At 36.8% G+C, this 26,588-nt stretch overlaps 1 protein-coding gene across 3 annotated transcripts in view; it reads left to right on the top strand.

The window, feature by feature from the left end:
- The window catches only part of STIM2 (stromal interaction molecule 2), a 60,775-nt gene that overhangs the window by 438 nt on the left and 33,749 nt on the right, over positions 1 to 26,588 (top strand). The window lies entirely within an intron of this gene.

Below are 26,588 nucleotides of genomic sequence, written 5' to 3'. Positions count from 1 at the left end.
GCTGGCCCCTCCCCGGGACGGAGCCCGCCGCAGGATGTGTGCAGGATCCTGTTGAATAGCGATATTGTTGGGATCTGGAGGCGCCGCTTCCGTGTCGGCTCCCGCGGTGCAGCCCGGGTGTCTCGGGCGCCGCCAGCCACGGCCCCGAGCCACCGGGCCGGCCCCGGCACCCGCGGGCCGCTGCCAGGAGGGGTGCCGGACACCCTCCGTGTGGGGAGGGCGCGGCTGCGGCCCCGGAGAGGAGGCTACGAGAGGCGAGGTGACCAGCCGCAGCTGGTTGTCCCCGAGCCCCCGTGCTGCGGAGCCCGAGGTGTTTATCCGGTGCTCTCGGAGGGGGTTAGTTCTCAGAAGCGTGGAAAGCTTTTTTTTCCGTCACTTTAATTCCTCCAGGAGCATGTTCATTCTGCCGTATTTAACGGCAAATGGTAACGTCTGCAGTTAAAAACAGCCGTGGCACTGAAACGTTTAAAATAGTCTAATTTCAGCCAGTTTTGACGGCTCTGAATTGCTTGTAAGCATTCTGAATGTATCTTGTAATGAATAGTAGGAAGCTTTATGATCTCTAGAATCTTCACTTAAGAAAATGTTTATTTTTTATCTCAGGAAATAGTCAAAAGCATTTAGAAGTTTGTCATGTCTCATAATGTGCTTTTCAGAAAGCTCTCTAATTGGACAGTATGGAACTTGGAAGAAAGAAACAAACCCCTTCAGAATCAAAGTACCCTTCATTTCTTATCAGAGAAAACCTGATGATGATGTTTGGAATAGTGTCGACTGAGCTAAAATTACTGGATTTTAGTGGGTGAAATGTGCATGGGTTTCTTCTTTCATGTAACACTTAAAAAGACGAGTTTCAATTAACGAAACTTCAGTGGTGTTTCTGAAAGGAGGTGCAAGGCTATGTTAGCTGGCGATCTTGTTTGCGGACAGCATTTCTGCAATCTAAATTGTCTAATCTTTTGGCTTGCCGTATAAAACTAAGGAAGTTGGAACATCCGCAGTCTGAAGCAGCAGTCAAGCTTCCCAGGGGTGTTGTGAAAATGCTGTATTGGAACAGCGCTTTTTTTTTTTTCCCCAAGACCATAATTAATCTAGTTGTAGGTGGTATTAAACAGTTCTTGCTATGTATAGTGCTGATGCTGTCTACGTTCCACACTTAATCAGTTCTGATGTGTCAGTCTGTATGGAAAAAAAAAGTGGTTTATTTTTATTTATTTATATTTTATAGACTGTAAAAGTACAGAGATGTTTGTCAGCTATTGTACTGTCCTTCCCACCTTCCCCCCCAGCAGTGAACCTGGTGAAGAAATACGTTTATTTGAGAAATATAACATGTTATAGGTGGATTTATTGTGTTACAGGATAGTTTGGTGTGGAAAATATGTATGGTTAAAAGCCATTTTAGGATCAACTTTTTAGGAGATTTTTAACATAGTTCTGTGTTCATCTGCTGGATAAATGTCGTGTTTCAGTTGATCTTGTAAGTTACCCTTTGCAAAGCTGGAAGAACCCTTGAAGGTTGGGAGAAAACCAGATGACATGCATGGGGTTATTTTAGTGATATTATCTATCATTCTTTCCTTAAAAGATAAAACTTGCAGATCTGCAGTTGAGTTAGGAAGGATTGCCAATACTCATCTGGAGAGGAATGAAATAAACTTTCAATTCAGTCATTTTGCTAGGTTTGAGAAGTACAATCCAGAAGATAAAAAGCTGCTGAGTATATAATGCTGCTCTGGGAAGAGGCAATCAGATGCTCAAGTAGAGGTGTATGGGCAGCACAGCTGCAGGGAATAATCCAGGAGGCTAAGTCAAAAGTTGATGTGGCTAAGCAACTTTATGCTGCTGGCAGAAGTGCTATCCTTTGATATACTGATCCAGTTTAAATTACAAAAGGCTTTTACTTTTTTTCTTTTTGATTGCACTTTTGTGTCTAGTCTTGAGTATTAAACAATCCAGAAATTAGAGAGGAAAGTACCAGTGTGGATTGAGAGGCTCAGAACCTATGACTGATAAAAAAAAAAGGTATTGATTTTTTTTGGGGGGGGGGGGGGAGTGGAAAAGGCTGTGGGAGGGCTGTGTACGTGAGAAATGGTTCACAGAAGCATATTGATTTTAATTTAAAAAAAAAAACTTTATCCATTTGATCTGTGGTTAAGATGTACGCTAAGAGGAAGTAAATTGTAGTAGGTGAGATTTAGGTTAAATATAGGCTGGAAAGTTTTCACCTATAACAGTCAAATTACGTAGGTTGTTCAGCAAGTTCCCCTTACTGGGTTAGAGAAACTGGCAAAGGTAATCTAGACACTTGACAGAAAAAGGATGTGCAATGAATTTTAGCTCTTTCCTAAAGAGCCTGAAATTCTATTTCTGCCATATTTCATCAGATATTCATGGATTTTCTTAATGGTTTATCTAGATTATCATTACTGATGTTGTTTGTTAATGTGCTATTGTAATTTATAAATGAGAGCTGTATATGTAACATCTGACACTATGCTGAGTGTATTTAGTTGCAGTGATGAAAATCAGATCAACAAAACTGTTTTCAGAGGGTAGAAAACCAGGAAGCTATTTTCTGTTCATACTGGCTCTGCTCCTTCCCATCTTAATTTGGTAGAAAGTTTTAAGGAACCTTCTGTTCTGAGCCTTAAGATAACACTGGGTTTTCACATTAGTTTATTCATTGACTTTTAATTAAATTGCTTTGTAATCCTGGATAATTGAGGATTTTTGTTTAAAAGTCTAAATTTAGTTCATGATCATGGATTAATTTGGCTGCCTTTCAGGTGAGAGAGTGAACCTGAACCTGTATTTGGCTAATAAATATCTCAAATAATGGCTTATAATATTGGGCTAGAGCATTTAAATTCACTACACTGAATTTACTGAAGAAGCAATGGACAGCACAATGCAACCTTTTCCTGAATTACTATTCAGGAAATAGTAATTCATAATTTTTAAATTTTTAAACTAATTCTTAATTTTTAAATGAGTTTCCATTCCAGAGCTTACCCATCATCCTAACACTCTGAGCTCTTCAAATTAATTGGACTTTGGCATTTGAGAGGTGATGGTTTCAAGAAAACATGTATTTTTATCTGCAGCTGTGCAACTGGTTTAAGGCATTCTAACGTGGGTGGCTGTTAAAAAGTAGCTTTCTTCTTTGGGGTTAACCCCAGCTGGCCATGTGAGCAGTATTGTTAGCACAGGGGAGCTAGTAGTAGGCGTGCCCATCTCAGTACTTCCAACCTACGAGGAGGGAGGGAGTTCCTGCTCTTTCTACTTTGTACCCTGCTTGCCCTCAGTGCTGTGGTGAGCCCTGTATGTTGCTTTAGCTTACAGGAACATGAAAAGAAACATGGGAAACAGAAAACAGTATGGATTTTTTTTTTTTTCAAAATCAGAATCTTTCCTGACATGCTTTCAGCACTAGCACCACTGCAAAGAGGGAGGATGGGACTCTGCAGGTGGGGTCAGCATTGGGGAAGAAATGTGGTTTTAACATAGTTGTCCCTAGAATTGCATCTCTTAAGTGACTGAAAACTACAGTTGTGACCTTTTTGGGTTTGAGTAATCCATTTAGAAGTTAGTGGTTGTATATGAGACTTCATATATAGTGAACTAAGTAGCCATCTGGCCATGTTCTATCCCCTGTAGTGTATAAAGAGTGCAGTGATTTTGGTCACATAGCAGAATAATCTTTGCATAATTATTTTGGCATGCAATGCTCTTAAAAGATTGTGAGCTGTGAGGTTACTGTCGCTTCCCTAGCAAACTGCTTTTCAAGGCTAGTGGATTTCTTTAGTGCTGAAAACAGCATTGCAGGCTTTTTTTTTTTAATTCCACTGCTTGCTTTGTTTCTACTTAAGCTCTTTCATGATCTGGGCTTACTATTTCTGTTGGGAAGACAGAAGTTTTAAGTCCTTTCTCCATTAATGGCTACTTCAAGCTGTCATTTACTTTCTGCTAGCATCTCAATGCAGTGGTCTGTCCCTGGAATCTAATTAGTTTTTGCTCTGTTCTCACTTTCATTAGGTTTTTAATTTCTTAGCATATTCTTTATTTTTAGTGATAATAGGAGCCATCCAGCAAAAAAAATCCTTGTGCAGCAAGGTTTCTTGTTTTTTATAGCTCAATCAGAAGCTGTTGAATTGCCATAACTACTAGATACAGCTAAAAAAAAAAAGCTGTAATTGGCTGGATTTGAAGAGTTTTATGAAACAAATATTAAAACCCAATCAATCAGGAAAAATCTTGGTCTTTATGTAGCTCCCATTCAGGGGTAAGACCTCAAGCACTTGTAACTTCCTTTGGCCATAGCTGAGTATTTTTGCTCTACAGCCTTCCAGTGTTTTAATTGTAACTCTTCAGTGCTTCTGTTAGTGTGTTTTGCACCTGGTGTCCTGTGAGCTTTTTGACTTGTCAGCTTTACCTCTTCTGAAGATTTCTTTTGTCTTACTGTTGGGAATTAGCCAGGCTATTTAGCTGATACTTTCTTTTTCTTGTCTTACAGTAGTAGTCTGTAGCAGACTCTTTCTTAAAACCCCTCAGTGGCCTTCCCTGAGTTGTTTTTTTTGACTCAACATCATCCTTAATCAGCAGTTTTTGTGTTGCCTCTTCAGCTATAAGCTTTCTGAAGACAGCTCTGCTTTTCTGGGGACCTCCTACCAGATTCTGGCTAGCTGGTCCTACGCACCTTGGTCATGACTCATTTTATTCTAACTAACCTCAGTGATACTGGTGTATCATAACTGGGTTGAGCTGCCATGTATTTGTCGGAGAACTGGAGCCAGTGACAGAGGCAGTTGAAAAGATCTTCCATGATGACAGCATCCCTGTCAAAAATGCCTGAAAATGTAGTTTTCTTGCCCCCCCCTTTTATTTTTTTTAATTTGCATAAAGAAAGCAATTTATATCCTTTTAGTTGATTTTTAGCTTGTGTGTTGTAACTTGTATGCTCTCTTTATATTTAATATATGTCCTCAGCACTGGGGGAGAAAGCTAGGAAAATTACTAGTTTTCTATTATTTTTTTTAATGCATTGTCAAAACCTAAGAAGTTGAAAGTGTATTATTTTACATAAGAGTTGACTCTAATTTAATGCAGAAATCCTGATGTATGAGAAGACTTCATTGGGATTAGTCTGTTACACAGTCCTAGCTGTGAAACTGGCTCTTTGAAATTTAGGAATTTGAGATGATAATCTGAACAAATATGGTATGTGTTAAGAGTAAATAACCATTATGTATCTTGTCCTAAAAAAAAAGCATATAAACATTTTACAAACCAAGATGAGTTTCATGTTATGTAATAACATGTTAGTGCAATTCTGCCTTTGGATACTACTAAGTCTTTCCTGTTACTATGGAAACTGTCTTTGCATATCTGAAAGGGGGAGAGGGGTGAATAAAATGATAATGTGTTGTTAAAAATTAAAATCAGCATAAACAGAATGTGATGATTGTCTGTGTGCCATAAAATTTGCATTTGTTTACTTGATTTCTTCAGGCACTTTGAACTCTCTTAAGTTTGTTACTGTATCTTTAACCTTCCCCTACCCTTTTTTGGACTTTGCTCCTTTTTCCTTCCAATCCAAAAAGCATGGTATTTTTCAGAGACCTCTTAGATGAATCCTTAAATCTGTATAATGAAAAGTTCTCCAGAGTTTTAACTAGAATCTGACTTGGAAATTGAAGATGGTGTGGTTGTCAGAACAGTTAAGAATTTGAGTTAACAGCACTCAATGTACAGAATTGTTGTCACATTGGAGTCAGCAGAGATTTAATTGGCAGGTGAGAACCACTGACCTTTTAAATCTCATTTCTGTGGTCCCTAGCAAAGATATCAGGAGAATATTTTGTCTCCATGCAGATAGTGTTATGCTATTGCAGGTGACTCTTGCTTCTCTGGTGATTCCTGAATCAGAGGTGGGAGGGAACTCATCACTGACTATTTCAGCTTGTATTGCAAACCACAAGCAGCGCAACAAACTTTTGTAAATTGGAGTGGTTGCTGAGACTACTTGAATTACGTGCAGCTTTAGCATTTGCTGTAGCTCAGAATTTATAGGAATGTAGGGACAACTTTGATCCTTTTTCTCCAGGCAGGGCTTTCTATTTCCTACCTTCTGAATCAGGAAGCAATTGAAGACTTGTCAGCAGCCCAGCCTGCTAGTACTCTAGCCAGTTAAAATTTTAATACCTGTTTTTTTTTGTCTTTTTTTTTTTGGTGGTTGTTATACTTTATTTCTGTGGTTATTGTTCATTTGTAAGAAACTGTCCTCTGCTCAGTTTCTAAAACAGATTAGCAGTAAACAGTAGTTAATTAGAACCTGTTTAAAGCTGTGTTTAAAAGCAAACAAACCTTGTGGTAGAGTAATAATTTAGACAAGATTTTGTTGACTAAAAATTTGATGAAGACATTTTGGATTTCCATGTTCTGTAGTCTCTCTTTAAAATGAGAAGCTTTCCATACGTGAAGATGTGGTATGAATGCTCCTTCTCACTCTGTGGCTTAGAATAAAGCAAGGGGTTAGTTGTATGTAATTATTATGCACATGTGGTAATGTTACATAGCTAAAGGAATAATTTTTCTCAGTTCTGTCAGGTGATAGTATGAACTCAATTAGTTAAAATTCAGAGTTTAATGTGTCACTTAGAAAGGAAATCTTCAGAAAAATGTTATGTTATTCTTAATAGTAAATAACTTCTCTAGGCTCGGTGAGCTTTGCTGAGGAATTAACGACATGACTTTTATCAATCTGCTGAATTTTTCATTTGTCCCAACCATAGGCTCTTATTTGAAAAGCATTCCTCCCTCCTACCCTCACTAGATGCAGTAAGCAGGTGAATTTTCTGTTTGTATGCCTAGATCCAAAGCAAATAGAGTAAGTCTTACGTTGTTTCTCTCTATTCTGGATATAACAAGCTTGATTAGTTTTTCCTCAATTTGATATGCTACCCACTATTTCAAGAGCAACAAGCAAGAAATATTATAATGTAAACAAATAAACAAAACCACTCAAACCATGTAGTCTGTGATGATTTTGAAATAAATACCAAAGTTAATTATTCTGAGTAGAGGCCTCCTACTGTAGTTTTAATTCTAAATTGTTGTATTAGGTAGCTTCTTGCTGTAATGTAATATACCTATATGAAAAATACTGTTGGCTTAGGTTATTTTCATTATCTAAAGACTTAAAAATTATTTGGAAGTGAAAATCCAGTTACTTTTTTATTGCTAAGTATTGTTTACTGTTTTGCTAAATTTGAAAATGAGACTATATAATATCATACAGCTCCAGTACTTATACCATGATGTGGCAGGAAGGGAAAATATATTTATATCCTCTTCTACTTGTGATTTTTAGTTGCAAATGAAATGCATCAAGACAGCTCTGTCTTCCCCAGGATATATTTTTAATTTTTCTTTAAAAGACTTAACTTTGCCAGTACTTCCTTGGAACATGGCTGCCTTTATCTCTTCTCTCCTACCTGGTTCATTTTCCCTGAATGTATTTACTGAAATACTGCTGTCAGAGCCATAGAGGCTATTGGAGTTACTTTGGAAGCAGTGCAGTAATGTCAGGCTACAGTAGAGATAAGAGACAATGTGATGGATTGCATTGACATCAGTGTATAAACCTATATTATGAATTCACTGGGATTTCATTTTAAGACTGCATTTTAAATAAATTAGTATTTTGCTTTTAGTCATATGAAACTGCGCTCCTGATAATTGGTCTTACTGTGGTTGTGTTGTAGGCAGTGGTATGAGACCTGTAGCTCTGCAGTTTTTGAAGGGTGTTGCTTTATTATTGGTTTAAACTGTCCTGCAGCAAGGGGTGGCTCTTCCTTTGTGCTTGTTGCTTTCTCTCCCTCCCTGCCTATTCTGTGTGTTCCAGCTGCTACCTTAACGTTATAGTGGCTGGACGTGAGTTAATTTGGGGGAACTGATTGAACTCAAAATTGGTAGGTTTTTTTTAATTTTTATTTTTATTATTTTTTATTTTTATTATTTTTTGTTTTTGTTTTTCAGCAGGGTCAGGTCCTTAAGTTCAGTGCAGTGCTCTGTAAGGGCATCTGTGAGAAGATAACAGCGTTGGAGGAAGGTAGTATTAACTATTGCAGTAAAAGCCCATGCATACCAAGTAAATAGTGATTGAGGAAGGTGGGTAAGGGAGATTTAGCTATTCGCAAAAACAAGTGTTTTACGCAGGTATCACAAACTGTGCAGTTAAAAAATGACATTCAAAACTGGTAAGGAAATACTTCAGGAGTCCATAAAATTTGTAGAGGGTAACTTTTAGATTAGCAGTAGAGCCAAGATTTTAGTAGGGTTTCTTAAACAGATTAGTTATTGTAAATTATACTAATTTAGGAGTGAATTTTGGAGTGAAAACTTTGCTTCAGGAGTTAATTTGGTTTTTGGCAGTTGATTTATTGTAAGAGAGAGTTCATGTCTCAAAACTAAAATCACTTGCCTGGCGTAAATATTTACTTAGAATAGAATCATAGAATAGTTAGGGTTGGAAAGGGCATTAAGATCATCTAGTTCCAACCCCTCTGCCATGGGCAGGGACACCTCACGCTAAACCATATCACCCAAGGCCTCATCCAACCTGGTCTTGAATTTGTATAAAGCAAACCTGATGAAATGTGTTTTTTATTAATACAAGATAATGAAGACACATCCCATTCTGACTCAGCTGTAGCTGTTTGAAGAAAAAAAAAAAAGTCAAGCAAGCACCTATCTGAGCTCTAAATGCACCCAGTTGACTACTTTTAAACTTTGTTATAAAGGAATCTAAGTAAAACTGGTTTGTTTTCTTTATTAAGTAAACATCCTTCCTAAGAAATAGGTGTCTGTGGTGTGTTTCTTTTTTTGTCACAAAAGCACTCAGAAACTTGTTTTATGTTGCCTCATGTCTGTTTATAGTATCCTTTGAACAGTAGTGGAGGCTCTCATTTCTCTTGATGTTGACGAGTGGTAAGACTTCCTCATTTCAATGAAATGTACACAACCTTGGCTGTGATCAGGTCCACAGAAATTGCCATTTTCTTGCGTAAGATGGATAAGCAATCACAGGTAAAATATTATCCTGATGGGAAGGAAAAGGATGCATCTTCATGATACTAGGTAGTTACAAATGGAGCATTATACTCTTCAGCTTAGAAGAGAGTGGAAATTTGATGTATAGTGGGATGATGGAGGGGAACTTAACATAAACTGCTGTTGTCTGCAGAGATCTCAGATGGTATTTCATAATACTGTTTGACAAGGTGATGAGATGGTAGTGTTGAAGCGCAAAAAGTAGTGTGGGGAGAGAAAGGAGGAGGGAACTTATTCAGTGCTTTCATATCGTTAAGTGTATACTTGGGATGGATTTAACAAAATAATTTGAGTTCTGATAAGCTGTTGTATTTGAGATTTTTGGGAGTGGATTTTTCTTTGGAAGAAGCCTGGTTGTTGGTCAGGAAGAAATACTACAGATTATGAAGAAAGGGAAGTAGTATACTAATTGCTGTCCCTTGAAAGGATATGTAAAACTAGAAAAGGTTTGAATAAACCTTGCCAGTGTTTTTGTATATTCATTTTTGTGCATGAAAAGAAACTAGGACTTCTTGGATTTAAAAGATCTGCCCTGTGGTAATAGTTCTTCAGAAGCTAAATCCAATATCTGTTAGCAGCTGTGGTTTAGGACTTCATCCTGTTTTCTGCCTCATGCATTTTAGTTGTTTGGTTCATTATCTGCTGGGGTAACTTGCTGAAATTGACTAAGCAAAGATCAAATGAACCTGGGGGTGGAAACAAGGAAAGCCAAGGAGGCAGAGGGAGGGAGGAATGGAAGAGCACTGTGGCAGCCAGGTGGGTTTCAGGTCTTTGGAGGTGATAGTAAGTATGCAGTAGACCTCTGTGAAATTGTGAGTATTAATTATAAAAGAGGCAACTGTAGAAACACTGGTAGTTATTTTCATGCTATGAGACCTGGGGCCATTTATTGAAAGTCAGAAGAAGGTTTAAAAGTAGATACTAGCTCGCCTCTGCCCCCTGCTTCCCGTTTTCCTGGGGGAAGGGAAGAGCACACCTGTGTAAACCGGTAGAATTAAACTAGGAAATGCATCGCAGTGGAATCTTGCAGACCAAGAGTGTGTTGTTATGGGGGGAAAAAAAATTCTTGCCATTATCCCTTGTATGGCACCATCTGGTGCTAACTAGCGCTGTGCAAGGTTGAAGTAGCTGGACGCCTTAGAGTCAGTGCAGCCAATTCATATGTTTTTGCTAGCCTTCTGTGATGCTGCAAGGTACACTTGTGTTGCTTGAGACAAGACGGTTTGGCAAAATACCTGCTGTTTTCCATTAGCATTTGATTTTTGTTTTTATGCAAATGTTTATAGTGACAGCTCTCATAGAAAGAATAAGGTAAAAATGCTTAACAGAGAAAGCTATAATGCTGCAGTAAGCTCTGTCATAATTTATATGGTTTCTGGGAGGTGTTAGTTGAAGGTTTTCAACTGAGGACTGGCAAAATTTTAGGTGGCACTAACTCAGTTTATAAATTGTTTTTTTGAACTGTTTCTTCTGTTGATTTGTATTGTTGGCAGCCTCCTAAATGGTATCCTAGGGCTGAAATTTGTTTCTGCCAGAAGTTAGTAAAATTACAATGATGTTTTTCTTTTATTTTTTTTTTTTTACCACTTACAGTTTTCTATGCCCAAAATGCTGTCAGCAGCAGATTAACTTTCTTACAGAAGCCAAACAGCAAGACAGTCATTATTTTGTTACCCAAATTATTGCTTTTATTCTTTAAATATGAACGTAGTAGTTGATTACTCATTTGAATAAATATTTCTTTAAGTTTTAGCACAAAGATTTTAATAAGTACTTTAATTCTGATAATTTGTTCTGGTACTGCATTTTTTATGTCTGTGAAATATTAAAGAAGACTGTGGGCAGAGGACTAAGCATACCAACTGAAGATACTGAGTTTTCATTACTATAATAGTGTTAACTTACTTAAAGTTTACATTAGCACCTTGCTGTTTGTGATTAGAGAACCAATCTTGTCTTTTACCTTCAGATCTGACTATGGGTGAAGTAGAGATTTTAGGCAGCTGTAGCATTTTAGGTAGTAGTGTGACAATTTGGAAGATCAATCAACCTGTCACTGAGGCTCAGTCAACCCAATTTGCTTTGGAAGACAGATTTTTCACTCTGTAGGTGCTGCCAGGCCAGTCTTATTTGCAGGATGTTGAAGATAACCTTAAATAACTTTTCAGACTTTGTGACCTCTTGTTGGTGTCCCCCCCCCCCCCCAAAGGTTTCTAAGGAATTGATTTCATTATTGGAATGAAAATGATTGTTTCACTGCTTCTCTTATGACTGTGAATACTTTAAGTGGAATTGTCTGGTCTTGCCAGGGGTTCTGCTCTGAAAAGTGACTTCAGAAAAGTTACATGAATGTGTCTAGTTCAGTTTGCCTTTTACAAATTTTTTTTTTGTGTGTGCCCAATAAAAATGAAAGTGGAAGCAAAACACTGCTAATAGTAATAAGGATATTTTGTGCATGAAAAGTAAGAAGTGTGATATTCAAAGGAGTCAAAGTTCAGCTTGCTTTCCAAGTCCATGCTGTATTTTCAGTGGTCATAAAAGATAACCTTAATTCTGGTCTGTTTATTGGAAGTGTATCAAGAGACCTATTAGGAGCAGGAAGGAGCATGTATTTCACTATCAAGGCAGAGCTATGATTGTGTTTTCCTTGGCAAAGGAAAGTTTTGCATTCAGAATTTGAGAAGATATTTAAATATGAAGTTCTTTGTTGCTTTCTGCATATAGTTGAGTACTGGGAACATCAGCTGTAAACTGCTGTGGAAAACAGCGTATGTCCCAGGATCACCACACAGGCTGTCATTTGTACAGAGAGCTCCTTTTGTTGGTTAGGTAGTAAATTTCGCATCAGAACTTGAATATAGAGCGTTCTGTATTATTTGGATCTAATGCATGTAAGGCATTTCTTGTAAGTATTTTACTTAACCCCAGGATTGTTGGAAACTGAGTAGAGAGCATACTTCCTGGATATTAATGTTAGTATGTGAAATAAGTGTAAGTTGGATATATAGTAGAGGGTGAATTGTGATGTTCGTACTGTTGACAAGTACAGGTGCCAACACTAATAATGAAGTTCTCACAGTATTGCAGTTTTCAGTGCTAGAGCAAGGTAAATACTGTACTTTTCCTCTGCATCTTGTCCAAGAGTTAAGTAGCTTGTTATATTTGCATGAATAATGAGCCTTTGGCTCTGACATGGTCACTTGTTTTGTGAAATAGCCTCACCTTATGGTCTTGGATATCTCACTTAAGAATATTTTGGAACTGGCTTCCTCTTTGGCCTACCTCAAACTTCTGCTAAACGCAGACTATACTTCAAATAGGAAGTTTTAGCTAAGTGGTTTGTTAAACAGGCAAGCCCACTGAATTTTACTGATTGCATGTTAGCAATTTTCTGTTTACTGATTGAAATGGATAAGAAGTTTAGTTGTAATGAAAGCAACCTCAAGTATTTCTTTCCTAAGATGATTTGGTATACCTAGGTATCTGAATGTAGGTTAAATATTTCTACTATCAGAAATTCTGTTTTATTTCTGTTACGGTGTCGTCATCCAAAGATGACTTTCAGGCATCCTCCAGCTTGTGTCTGGTTGTCGTCCTTTCAGGGGAAATAGGCAAATAAAGATTTTGCATTTGGCAGGGCAGGCAGAAAGATTTGCTGCTGGCTGCAGTGCTGCTCTGAGAAGCAGTTAATGCATGTGGGATGGCTAGTGGTGGGGTGCAGGGCCCAGCGTGGGGAGAAGCAGCCAGCCCCAGTAGGACCTGTTGCTGCTTGTGCTGGAGCTTTCCAGCAGTGAGCCTGCTTCCTTCTGCTTGGCTGTTGCTCATGCCAAGGCTATTGTTGTTATCCTGGACTCTGAGAATGCAGCATCATTTGGGAGCTGGTGCTTCAGACCATGCAAACTTCAGGATGTGTCAGGGAAAACCATACTTAGGTAGCAATCACTATGCACAGTTTCCTGCTTCACCTATTCATTATTTTCATTTGTTTTTTAACACTGCTGAGTTTGTAGGGCCCTGACATGTTCAAGTGCATACCCATGGTGTTATTTGATCAGCAGCTTTAAGGATGGGATTAATTTCACATTTCTGGGGATGTCAGCATTTGAGATAGTCTGGGCTCCTATAACAGAATAAAATTCTTTTACCATGATGTAGAAACACTGTCTGGAGATGTGGATCCCACTCTACTCACTATGTCAGTTAGATTTCTGTTGAGTGTTTAGATATAGACTTAAACTAACTTAAAAAGTCTAGATGTAGTTTCAGATATACTTTTTGAGTCAAGTGTATTTTTGCCATGTTTTTTTAATGTGTTTCCTTTTTTTTTTGAGTGCTATAGAATGAGCCCTATAGAATCACTGCTCAGATTGGATATTAATTTGGTGTTTATGTTCACAGTGCTTTTTAAGTGCACTTAAGATTTGTTTTCTATGTCATTTAGCTTTAAAATTTTGCAGAATTAGGTTTCAGCCAATCAGTAATACTACCTAGGAAGCTGTAATTAATGTTATTTAGGGGAGGAGAGGTGGTGTTAACTCCTTCCTACCTTTGATAGCCTTGGTAGCCATATTTTCAGGTTTGAGACTTCTTAGTAGATTACTTTTTTACTAGAGAGGATGATCTATTGTAGCATTCACTTGAGCTTTTTAACTTTTAAAGACTTCATTGGAATGGTTAGGTAGCAATGTTAGGAAGTTTTTTTTTAATTTATTTTTTATGTAATGTTTCAAAATGTATCTTGTAAGATTCTTTTAAATATCTGTTGAGTCATGCTGTTACCTTGCCTTGCTTTGCCTCCTCCACCCCAGCATGTTTTGGATGTTATGATTATGTACCCCAACCTCCTTAACAGGCCTTCTCACCTCATTTGATTCATCACATATTTTTTTTTTCTCCAGAGTGGAAAGGAATACTGAAAAGCTAAATGCAGCCATTTTGTATTGCTAAGCTTTTTATGGAGGAATTGTGTGCGTTTTGTAAAATGCTGATTACAACAGCACATAGCTGAAAATGCCGTGTGGGTCATGGAAGGACTTTCTGTGCTTTGCTCATTTTTGAATATAAGGTGCTCAGCTGGTTTTAGACCTATCTGCCTGTGCTTATAAGGAATAAATCAGAAGTAGAGAGTAGACTGCCATCAGTTAATATCGTTCTGAAACTCTAAAATATTTTAGATCTGTAGATAAGACTAAAGCACAGCTATGGAAAAAGGAAAGAACAATTCCACCTCTGCACTAATTGCATCTGAGAACTTCAAGTAACACTTTGTACTTCATATCAGAATGTTGTGCTAAATTAAAAATTGTGATATCCTCGCCTGTAATTGTACAGTATCATGCAACTGTGATTGGTTTAGTCACAAGCAGAATCCTGGCCTGCCTACTCTGTCTTTGCAAGCTACCATAGCATTGGATTTGCTCTTCATGGTTCATTACTATTCATACATGTTCTGCAGTAGGAAGGATGAGAGTTGTGGGCAGTGTCGTTTTTCTGATGGCATAGGCTTGTCTTTGAAAAATACAGAAACACAGAGAAAACCCAAAATCTTCAAGAATGTTTGGTGACGCATAATTTGCAGCTTCTTAGGAGACTACAGTTGTCCTGTGTCTGAGGATCTTTCATTAGTAGTTCAGAACATCTGATAGGGGTCTGAGTTGCTATACCCTTTTTGGACTAACCCTGAAGTTTGCAGACAGCTCTTACATGTTACATCTGACTAAAGCAAGTTGTAACAAATCAACATTTATGCCCAAGTTCTGCCCTGTACTTTTAAGCACAGCTGAATGTTTCATGTAATTAAGGCTTCTAGAAATCTGGAGGGTAACTCTTTATATGCAGATATTTTAATAACTAAATAATATACTTAAAAATAGTGATTTGTCTAGTATAGATTGACTTATTTTGTCATATAATTATTTAAGTTAATATATTTTATCCTTGGGCAGAACTCTTGACTTTGGATGTCTATCCAACATTACCTTCAGTTTTGTTAACACCTGTTAATTATCTCCTCAGGTGAATGTCCAGTGGAACTTCCTAAGGAATGTGTTCAAAAAAAACCACAAGCAAACAAGAAACCCCTGTGTAGCTTTTGCTTTTATGTTGCTTATAGGGTGGTTCAGTTCAATTAGGGGGTGAATACCTGAGAAATCTGGAGTTTGTTTTTAATAAATATTATGCAAAGCTATTTAGATAAGGCCTTATTACCGTCTGAATTTTTGATTTTCTGCACAATTAATGAATGTCTGTATCATTGCATTCAGAGTTTATGATTCACCTAAGACTTAATGTTGGAAATGTTTTTTGTGTTCAGTCTAACACACAATATATGCAGAAGGGCCCTTATATGTGGTATTGGAGTGCTAATATGTCCTCTGACCTGTGGCCTTGTGTAAAGTGATTCTAATACATAACTGAATATTCCTTGAATATGAAATAATCCATAATTAAAAGTAGCAGGGTTATCTGTCAGCAAAAGGTGTGCCAAATTAATTCCTCCATTCTGTTCATCCACTTGCTTGGCATAATGCTTAATGTCCCAACCAGCTGTCACTGTTGCCCAACCAGATTGTATAAAGAAGAGAAGAAATGGGAAAATCAGGGGCAAGTAAGAGAAACTAAAGAGAGGGATGCCAGTATGGCCTCATGAATGTTCAACAGAAGGTGGATGCTGGCTGCACTTGGGAGAGAAACTAAATAAAAGTTGACAGTGGAATGAGAGGTGGGGCAGAGAGAAGCTCTGTCAAGGGAGGGTAGCAAAGAATGAGCATGCTGCAGAATGCATTGTAAAAATACTGGATCTGTCTAGGGAAAAAATACCAAAAATACCTTGGTATTGATGGCATTTAGACATTCAAGTCATTAGGATAGCAATGGTGACAGATTTGTTTTGTATAGGGTTTAAAGGGTTGCATACACAGTCCCCAGCAGTAAACAAGCTGGGGGAGCTGGGAAATGTTTCTTAGGATTATTCCTTGTGTCTCATTCTTTTGGTGTGTTTGTTCATGTACATAAACAATATTTTGTCATAACTGTTTAAGAAACAAGCGTAAAGCAAACCAGAAATGCTAAATTAAGACACATCTTTTATGTGGTTTATTTTTGTTTGAGAAATTTGGTGATTCTGAAATTTTCCACTCTGAGGGTGCCTGGCAGGTTACAGTGTGCATTCTTTATTCCACACATGGCATTTTTTTTTTTTTCATTCTTCTGTTCCATGACTGGAAGTCGTTAGCTAAGTCACTGATAAAGCACCTTTTATTTTTAGGGTAGGGTTTAGTAATTGGTTTGTTTTCTTTTTAAAATACTTGGTTTAGCAGAATTTGTGTAAGTGTATGCATGGGAATTGTCCCAAATGAGTAGTACTAAAGTTATGCCACTGGAAATTCTCGAGGGGTTTATTTTTTCACTTTTCTGTAAGTAATTTAGCCTTACTTATGAGTACTTGTTTTTTTCCAAAGACTTAGGTAAGAGACAAGGAGGATTGTATACCTGTATCATACATTATTCTGTTATGTAATTTTTAAAAATAATGAATGGAATAAAATTTTGGATGTGATTGTAGATCTTGACAGACCACTGAAATGTTGTATTTGGAACAAAGTGACCTTGGTAAATATTTTTACTGCCTTCATAAAAGAGCAAACTTGCATTTCTACAGAGCATGTTATCACTGTAGTATGCTATTCAGAACCATGGCTCTCTTAGACCCCAACTGATGCTGCTATTCATGAATATGCTTTTAGGCATATTGTTGTGTGCTTCTCCCCTCCCTCACTGATCCAAAAGTGACTGGTTAAAACCTTGTTTAAGAACATAACTGTTACCTTACAAAATTGGAGAAGCAGTCTATCTAATATCTTGGAATAACTGCCCACCTATGATTGAGAAAAAGATATCACAAGAAGTATAGTGCATAGCTGAAGCACAGTTGATTCAGTATAACTCTTCCTAACAAAACACATTTACTAGTTGCCTTATGTCCTGAAGTGTGAAGACTTGTTCCGGACTGCCTGATTTTTATCTTCCCTAATACAAACATGGCTTTATGTTCCATCATGTAAATCTCATTTGGAAAAGTTTGGTGCATTGGACATGATGATCAGTAGAACTCACTGTCATAACTGTCTTACACCATGTAAAGGCTTTTTTTTTTTTTTAAGCTAGAAGCAAAAATACTGTCATTATGACTTACTTTTCTCTACTTTGTTTTTTTTATCAAATGCCTTTTGCATATAAATCTCTCTCTTTCCTTTCTTTGGAATTGTGCCCATTCTGTTTGGAGATGAGTAAAACGGCACACAGTAGTCAAGCAGAGGAGGTGTAATTACTTCTGTCTTTCTCTGTTTAGTAACTTTTAATAGCTGCTTATTAAATAATGGAGTTAACACCAATTAGCAAACTTTCTGGTAAAAAATTATCTGCTAAAACATTCCAATGTGTATAATAACCTCAGGTGAGCTACTGTGCAGATCAGCAATGGTCAGTTTTTCTGTGCCTTCCTCTCCACGTCTCCCCCTCCATAGGTCGTGCTTGGATTTTTCTTCAAGTTGTCATAGATGGCATTTGTTGTTAACACACTATGTCAACGGCAAGATTACATATGAAGGAAGAATAGTTATGCTTGATGTAATTTCTGCAATTGAATTTGTAGCTATTCAGCACTGATGCAGAAAAAGGGAAGTCTCAATTTTTGTTTTGGGTATCAGCTGCCTGGGTGTAAACCTCTGAGTATAAATAATTTGCCCCATATATTGTGTTCAGTATTTTTCTGCGTTTGTATCCTGTTTCTCAAAAGTTGTCTTTTGTTTGGTTTCACATGCTATACCAACTCTTCTATTGAGTACAACAGCTTATGAAAAGAATTTTGTACAATTTACTGGCTGTTGAATATGTCTTCAGGTAAAATACTAGATTACCTTCAGGAAACCAAGTCAACGTTTTCCAGATAGAATTGAATGTCGCTGTTTTTCTTCTGGAACATATTTATGCAATATTTACTGTATTGATAAGGGAAGAGAAAACTGAAGTTACTCTGGTAGGGCAAGTAAAAAGGAAGGCATTAAGGGGCAGTGCAGTTTTTCCTTCTTTGATGGATTTATTATGTTAAAAAGCAAAGAAATTGAGGCTATTTGATCAGGAACCCAGTGGCTCTGTGTGACCAAACATTTCTGTGGATCCAAACTGAAATGAACAAGGGAAAGTTTTCTTGATTTCTGCTAACAAAATGTTTTACCTACCAAGTGATGAATATTATTACCTTCTTTGGAGTAGCTCCTATTAAGAAGCAAAATTTTAATTACATATTATGTGAATTTATGCATTGTGCATGTTTATGTAAGAATCTTCTTCAATAATGTTGCTTAGATTCTAATGATTTACAGTATCTTCAATGCAGTATGTAATTACAGGAGTATTACTTCTTCATTGCATTTCTCGTCTCTCTTCAGTTCCCTAACAGAGAGAAAGTATCTTAAAAAAAAATCAACAAACAAAACCCCAAACCCACAACAACAGCAAGAAAAAAACCCTAGACAAATCAAAACCAGCCACATATAAGCATGTTTTCATTGTGTGAAAATGAAATCCAGTTGCTTCTTGGAAAAAACAGAATAAATAGAGAAACCGAATGCCTACTTCTGTTTGTTTTGGTTGGTTTTTTGTTTTATTGTGACCTATTTTATTGGAGTTCTAGGTGGGATAAACGGATGTATGTACTTTGATGTACTAAATATTTCTGCAACTTGTTCAAATCATGCTATTTTCCTGGCTGTGTATGGAGCATGCAAAACCACAGCCTGGTGGTTCTAATCGTAAACTGCTCAGTGATGTGCTACAAGTGATTGCTTTGCAAGTCCTGCCTAAGGCGTGTGCAAGCTGAGTTAAATATTTGGACCCATACAGAAAATCTCAAGACTGACTTATTAAATCAGCTTTCTGTTGTCTTCCTAATTAGTTAATGACATGCTACAGAGGGTGCAGCTTCAGCTGATGCTCAGCTTGTGCTTCAGTTTGCTCTTTATTGTCCTGTAAGGGACCTTGAGATGGCTGGGCAGCGGAGCTTCGATCAGGACAGGGAAGATGCTAGTGAAAAGAGAGGTTTTTGAGTCAGTTTGCAATGTCACAGGTGACAGGAAGACAAGATGCAGCAGACATGGCTGAATGTTTGGCCTGATTTCCTTGTTTCTGTTTGAAACCTCTCCAAGGCGTGGCTTCTATCAGCTGCATCTTCATGTGGGTGGATAATTCTCTAGAATGCAGAAATTGATTAATCAGACTAGTGTGCAGGCAGAGCTGGGGTGGCACTGGGAGGTTTGGATCAAGGTGCTGGGGGTAACTGGACAAATTCTGGACTCTGTGTTTTTGAAGGAAAATGTAACAGGAAACTGTTGCCCAAGTTTGTTATTTTTAAATTGCCATTGGGCTTAATTTGGACAAGGTTGAAACCCGCTCTCAAATTCTTCCTCCCTTTTGGGTTTCGCTAGGCCACTGTGGGTGTTTTTCTTAGTAGGTCAATGGGCCTGTGAGCAATTATTGGTATGTGAACATTATTGTAATTTATGTAGTAATTTCTATGGGATTAAAAATAAATATATTGTGAGAAAAGGTAGGTCTTCAGAGGCCATTTGTTTCAAGATGTCCCTATGAAAAACTGCAGCCAAGATCCTGCATGTCTTCATTGTAATTTTATCTGGTTGCTTGTTTTTTGTTACTTTGGATATCTTTTTTCAGCGATTATGTATACACGTATTTGCTCTCATGAGTATACTTTTCTGTGCTTTCATAGAAGTATACAATTCTGAAAAATTCTGATCTAATTTGAAAAGGGCAAGTGGGTGTTTAAACACATAAAAGATTATCTCCTTTTTATGTCAGCCTTTACCCTTTTACTGTCTCAAGTTTTTGGTGTCCTTTCACATTGGCCTGCAGGTAGAAAGCCCTTTCAGGTAAGAAAGGGATGTGTTTGTGTTCATTTAAGGATTTTTTTTTTTTTTAAGCATATATATGATGTTTCATAGTCTATAAAATGGGCAAGAATTACTTGTAACTTGTTTTTTGAACAAATGTTTAGAGTAAAATTACTTGAAAATACATGTTCTGGAGCTGGGTATTGCATTTGCCAGTTCACTGATCTACGTTTCTGAATTTCTTCTGTTCATTTGACCTTTCATAGAAAGGCACACTTAAATGGTGATGAAAGGAATGATTCTTTTCAAGGCAGTGCTTTGGTAGCAACATAGGATTCAATTTTTAGTAATGCAGATTTTTTTTTTGTTCATAGTCTGCAGGTATTTGCAGAATTCTGTTGTCATTTGAAAGAATGTGGTTGGCTATCAACTGTTATATAATTCTTTTTTTTTCATTTGACAGTTTCTGTAATTTTTTGGCATTCTGTACTTGCAATAGTTGTTAATTTTTACCTCAGTCTAGTAATCTTGTTGTATTGTCTATGGCTTTAAAATAATGGTGTAATATTTACTGGAATTGCTGAGCTAAGAGAATTCTATTCTATTAATCAGGTTTTATCCAACAGATAATCCTTTGTAGGGGATCAGTAAATCAAAAGCCATGTGATCTTGTATGAAACATTGGAATTTAAAGAACTCCAGTGTTTAAGTTTGTTTATTAAAACTTACGTTGAAATAATGACACTTTTTTTTTCTAAAAAAGAAAAAAGGAGCTTTTGTACAGTGCACAGATTAAATTTCCTACAGTAATTTGCATTAGCTGCTGCTGCCTTAATTCTCAAAACATGTACATTAAAAAAAAAGCCATGAAACTTACAGTTGTCAACACCAATAAATTAAATAATGTTTGGTACATTGATTTTTACATGTCAGTTTGCTGCTTGAGAGTGTTTAAATCCTGTTACTTAAAAATGCTAATAGCTTTACTCTGCTTACTAGGTAAGCTATTCCTGGCAAGTGTTAGAGAAATGGTTTTGGTTAATTGCATTAAAGCCCACCTTTCAATACATAATGCTCAAGTTTAGTCTGCAGTTACATGGAACAGCTGATGCTGTTCAGAAGAGGCTGGAATGATTTCTTGTTAGTGTGCTCTGTTTTAAGCCATGAATTTGCTTCGGGGTTTGCACCTTCTGTAAGGTGCTTCTGCGAGTAGTTGCAGAAATGAACTCTGAGCTCAATATTTTTCCTGTTGAGGTAGAACTTCTTTCAGTTTGACACCTGAGCTCTATTGGAGCAGATTTGAGTACCTTTTCAGGGTGTTGCTTGCATTAATTCTTCATATCTCCTTAATTTCACTTCAGTTTGTCTGGTTTTGGTTGCTTCTCTGTATTAGTGCATTTCATATATGCAATAATTTCTGCAGATTTCCAAATCAAAATAAGTCTAAGGTTACAAATAATTATTTTTCGCTAATATGTTGAGGGTTTTTGTAAAGTGTTTTCGTTACACTGCCATAAGTAGTTCAATAAAACTAATGTCTTACTATCTCATCTCCTTTTCTGCTGTTTCTGCAATCTTAACTTTCCCTTCCCCCTGCTGGTGACTGCAACTTAGCTAACAGCATCTTGAATCTTATTTTTGATCAAGATTGCAGTTGTAGTGCAGTAACTTATGTAACACTTTTTCATAAATTACTTTTTCTGCTTATAAAAACAGTGAAAACGTTTTGAAACAACCCTGTCTTTTCTTCTATTCTTCTGCATATGAAAAATAACCCTTTTCAGAATCTTTAGCTTTAAACTTGTGTAAGCCATTAAAACTTTTTTTTTTAATGTATTCATGCCAGGAGAATATCATGTCTCAATTTTTAAATTGCTGAAAAGAAAGGTGAGGCTTCTGTGGAAAAAAAAAACCACTGAATCTTATTGGAGCTTTAGAAAATTTACAGTGTGAGAAAGTTTCTTTGCTTTAGCCATGACACAGAGGTAGAATTTCATAATAGGTGTCTCACTTGAAAGTGCAGGTTGTCATTTATTTAGAGCTAGACATGGCCATGTAAAACAGAATTTTAGCGTTTTTGTCTTTATAATGTTGTGTGTCTAAAATGTCTCCTAAAGTGAAAGTATTTCTTACGGAACTACGTGATGGAAAGGAACGTTATACAACGCAGCATGGCTTTAAAAAACCTCATTCTTGAACAAACGCCTCTTCTACTTGTGATGAATTCTTTCTTCTGAACGGTTATCACCCTATTTTCAAGCTCTGAGCTTGTACAGCATACCAGTTCTTTACACTCTGTTCTCTTTATTAAGTACTGCTGAAACTCCCTTTCTCCATCGTATACAATGTATTCGTTTGAACTGGCGGGGTGGTAAAACCAGATTTTGCTAAGGTGTTCCTAAGGAGAAGTTCATTTGTATACATGCGTATAAACACTGCTATTCACATGAGGAACAGATATGCACATTGAATGGCAGTAAAATCTGCACAGATGTCAGTGCTGTAAGCCCCCATGTGAGATCTACTTGAAAAAAAACTCCACAGATTTCCATAAGTAGGGAGCTCAATGCTGTATTTAAAGTCCAGCCATGATGTCAACTTGTTGCAGGTAAATAGGTAATTTTTGCACTTGACAGTTAATTGCAACAAGTTGTCTAGGACATGACCTTGTCCTATGCCTCCTAGCTGAGAAAGCAAGGTTATAAAATGGAGCTGGAGTTTTCTGCTCATGTAGCATACATGTTGTTCCACTGCATTAATTCAGTTTTTCAGTTTATTGGCCACTACTGTGTTGCTGATTAGATTCAGTTATAACATAGGGCACATAAGCACCAAGGGTTAGCATCAGCACTGGCTGTAAAGTGCGTTTCTGACTGCTGCTGCATGTGTTTCCTCCTCCCCCTGTGCCTTTGCTGTCACAAGTGTTTGTGTACAGAGAACCAATTCAGGCAGGATCGGTTACCCGAGCCTTCCTGCAGCATGGTTACACGAATGTGCTTATGTTGGTACAAGGAGGGGGATAGTACAGAGACAGGAACGGAAGAGGAAGGGACAATCAATTGGGAATCCTTTTAGCATTAGTCTTTGGCTCTTCCTTGCATCCTGAATATACTCATGTTGTTGGGTAGGTGTGCAAGTAGTGCTGTACAAGCAGTAGTTGGCAATGTGCGTTGTTCAGGCAAATGCAGAATATTCAGGAACCTTACTGTTTCCTTTTGTGTGTGACTTTTGTCTAGAGGCTGAATACTGCTTACTTAAACTTGTATGTAATTCTTGGATGGGAAAAACCATGTGCTCACAGTACGAATTAAATTTATTTATTTTTAAACCATAATTGATCTGAGCTAAATCTCCCTAACGTTATATGAGTTCTGGAGTTCTTGTTTAATTGAATTGAGTTTCCTCTTTTTCTCCTCTGTGATTCCAGTGCATGACTTTGTGCACGCTCATTGTGTAGGGTCTGGCTTTTATTTTATTGCCTGCTTTAACAGCAAAAGAATGCATATTGGAAAACTATACCATTTGATACTGTTTTTATGGGCCTAGAAATATATTTATAAAAACAGTATCAACCAAGATGTAGCCAAGATATATGCAATTACGGTTATTCTGACGTCCTGATAATTGTGAAGAGCACTATCTGTGCTTTTGAGCAATAGCATAATGATAATGTTAATTCCAAATAAGTGTGACCAGTTCATTTTTACATTCTGAAAACCTGCTTTCTTTTTGAAAGCCCCAACTCTTTAGATTTCATTTGCATCAAATAAGCCAAGGTGAACTGAGACTCCAGCAGTAAGTTTGTCATCCTAGTTTATCACTTGGTGAAATTAATCAGGAGAAAAATATTTAGCAGCATATTAGTAGGAGCAAAACTGCCAGTTGTGCAATCTGGAGTTGGATGTGAGTGCAAAGTAGTTCATGTACTACCCTGGAAGCAGGGTAGTACTTAACTAGGCAGCAGTCTGCACTGCTAAATCCTCACATAAACAAATAGAACTATTTAAAGAAACTAATATTTATTTACATCCTTAAAATTACTGATATGTTGAATGATACTAAAAGGAAGTGTTTCATTATGGTGTTATTAATTAAATAAATGAATCTATGTACTCAGTGCTTTTGTATTTCTGAAAGTATAAATGTTACATAGGCTGACAATTTAATACTCAAATGCTAGAATCTAAACTAGATTGTGTATTTTTTTTTTAAAGGTGCCCTGATGCTAAGCTTTCTTTATTGTGAGTACAGTGTTAACTTTTTACTTTAGATTTCAGTTGTATAATTCTGATATGCTCTCCTGAAGTATAAATACATCCTGACAACATGTTGTTACAGGAACTCTGAAGGAGCTGATGACCCTACAGATGGTGCTCACAGAAGATTAAATTTGATTCCTTGGTTAGAACAGTTGTTAATATACGTACTAGATCAGATGGTCCAGAAGACTGAAGTAATTCAGTAATGTCAGCAATGTCATGCTACATGCCTGATTCATGGATATAGGATATGATTATGAACCACATATGAAAATAAATATATCAGAGAAAAAAATTGATGTGATTAATAGTATGAATTTAAAGATATATCAAGAGTTTGTGGAAACAAAGACTTTAGTACACTCCTAATTTGTAATTTTAGTAGTTTATTTGTCTGAAAGTGTAAGGATTTAGGTCTTAAAAGATGCTTTTTTTAATCTTAAAGCCACACCTGTAAAACTTCTGATGCCTTTACTAAACTTTTTTTCAGATTACATAAGATGGTAAAATGCTTTTCAAGGGTCAAGAGTAGCCCCCCCCCCCTTTTTTTTAATTCTAAGAAGCTGTGAACTACATTTCAGCATGAAAAAAGTTTGTAGACTTTTGCATTATCAGCCATAATATGGTTGTAGTCTGCAGATTAGTGTCTTCCAGAAAGGAATTCAGTGTGTCTTATGCTCTTGAGCCATACCCCAAAAGAAATTGGTACGCTGAATTTTGACCCTATACTTTGACTAGGAGGCTATATATGAGGGTTCCAGATTAATATACAGGAGAGGTGTTAACAAGGACAGAATTCTAAGCAAGAAGATGGGGTTTTATTGGTTTTATTTAGAAAACCATTACTAGGAAGTTTGCTTCAGAAATCATGTGGGCATATTGTCAGCCATTTGAGGGTCACCTGTAAATTGTTTTTCTAATTTCCTGACCAAGTTAAGAAAGTGGCTTAAATACTATGCTGCTGTTCTTCCTTAAGAGCTGACAAATTCTTAGGCAGACTAAAGTATATGATCAGGGATATACTGCATCTTTTCCAGCTTCCTGCTGTTAGAAAATGGGGAAACTTGTTAGAACAGTGGTAGGTAACTAGTCAGACCTAAAATGTATTAGAAGCTTAGATATGTGTTGTTTATGTGCTTAGATGTGATATGCATTAATAGTTGCTGAATATATATGAATATGCATCTGCAGTTTATTTCATCAGCTTAATCAATGTTCTGTTCAGAAATGAACTCAAATAGCAAATTCATAGTCCTTTCTTTGATAGCTGGAACTTCTAAACATGTGTTTAGAGTATTGACTGTCTTGTTCATTTTGTCTGAGTTAAGAGTGTGTTTTTATTCCAGGTGAAGTTACTAATTTAGATCATCTTTGAACCTGTGTTAATTTGTTTTTTCTTGGAGTTATTAAAATTTTAAATGGTAATAATTATGATAATGTGCAAAGAGTACATAATACGTTTTTAAAGGTGCATTAAATAGTCTTTACTGCAAAATCAAGATATATGGATGAGTACTTGGATTTAAACTGCATTAAATATCTCCTTTCTTGGTCTTTTTGTATCAGTAAGTGAGACATTTTCCTACTACTGCAAGCAGGTATTAGATATCTGGTATCCTTTTTTGTTATTATTTTTTTTACATTTTAACTGAACATTCCTATGTGTGTTTGGGTTTTTATATTAAGTACCATTAAAGTACATGTAAGGCTGAAAGTAGGAAAATAGGTGAATTTTTCACGGCTTATATAAAATGCATCTCCCGGTTTCCACTCATCCTGCTCTGTCAGGGTTGGCAGGAGTTCCTCTTCTAAGTCAGTCTGCTTTGACCATTATGTACAGTAATTGTCCAACTTCCTCTTCCCTTCAAACTACATCATTGCTCAGGGAGGGTGTGGGAAGAAGATGGAAAAGCCATGAAACCATCTTCCTGATTTTTGTTGAATTAGACAGTGTTGTAATTTAATAATTAATTTCCTAAGAGTCTAAATGAAGTGTTTATACTGATATTCTGTCTTCTCTGTATAATCCTTGACATGATTAATATATTCAAACCCCTTATTGCAACTTTCTTTTCAAACAAGCATTGCTGATTTGGGATAGTTGCTTTGACTGCAGTTAAGTTAAAGTAAAATTAGATTTGACATAAAACTCTCTAGAGAATTTATTTTGTATCTTTTCTGTTGAATAACCATTTTTATTGTTGCAAAGTTCTTGAATAGTTTTCTAAAATAGTATGTGATGTTTAAAATGTCTTAACAGGTGATCAGAAAGTTAACAGTCCCTGCTGTTCTGCAGTTTATGCTTCTT

The sequence above is a fragment of the Pezoporus wallicus genome, unplaced genomic scaffold (genome assembly GCF_028554395.1).
Source record: "Pezoporus wallicus isolate ANWC-B61680 ecotype Strahan unplaced genomic scaffold, APGP_CSIRO_Pwel_v1 contig_642, whole genome shotgun sequence".
Lineage (NCBI taxonomy): Eukaryota > Metazoa > Chordata > Aves > Psittaciformes > Psittacidae > Pezoporus > Pezoporus wallicus.
Note: the sequence above shows the minus strand (reverse complement) of the source record. Positions and strands in the feature narration are given on the sequence as shown.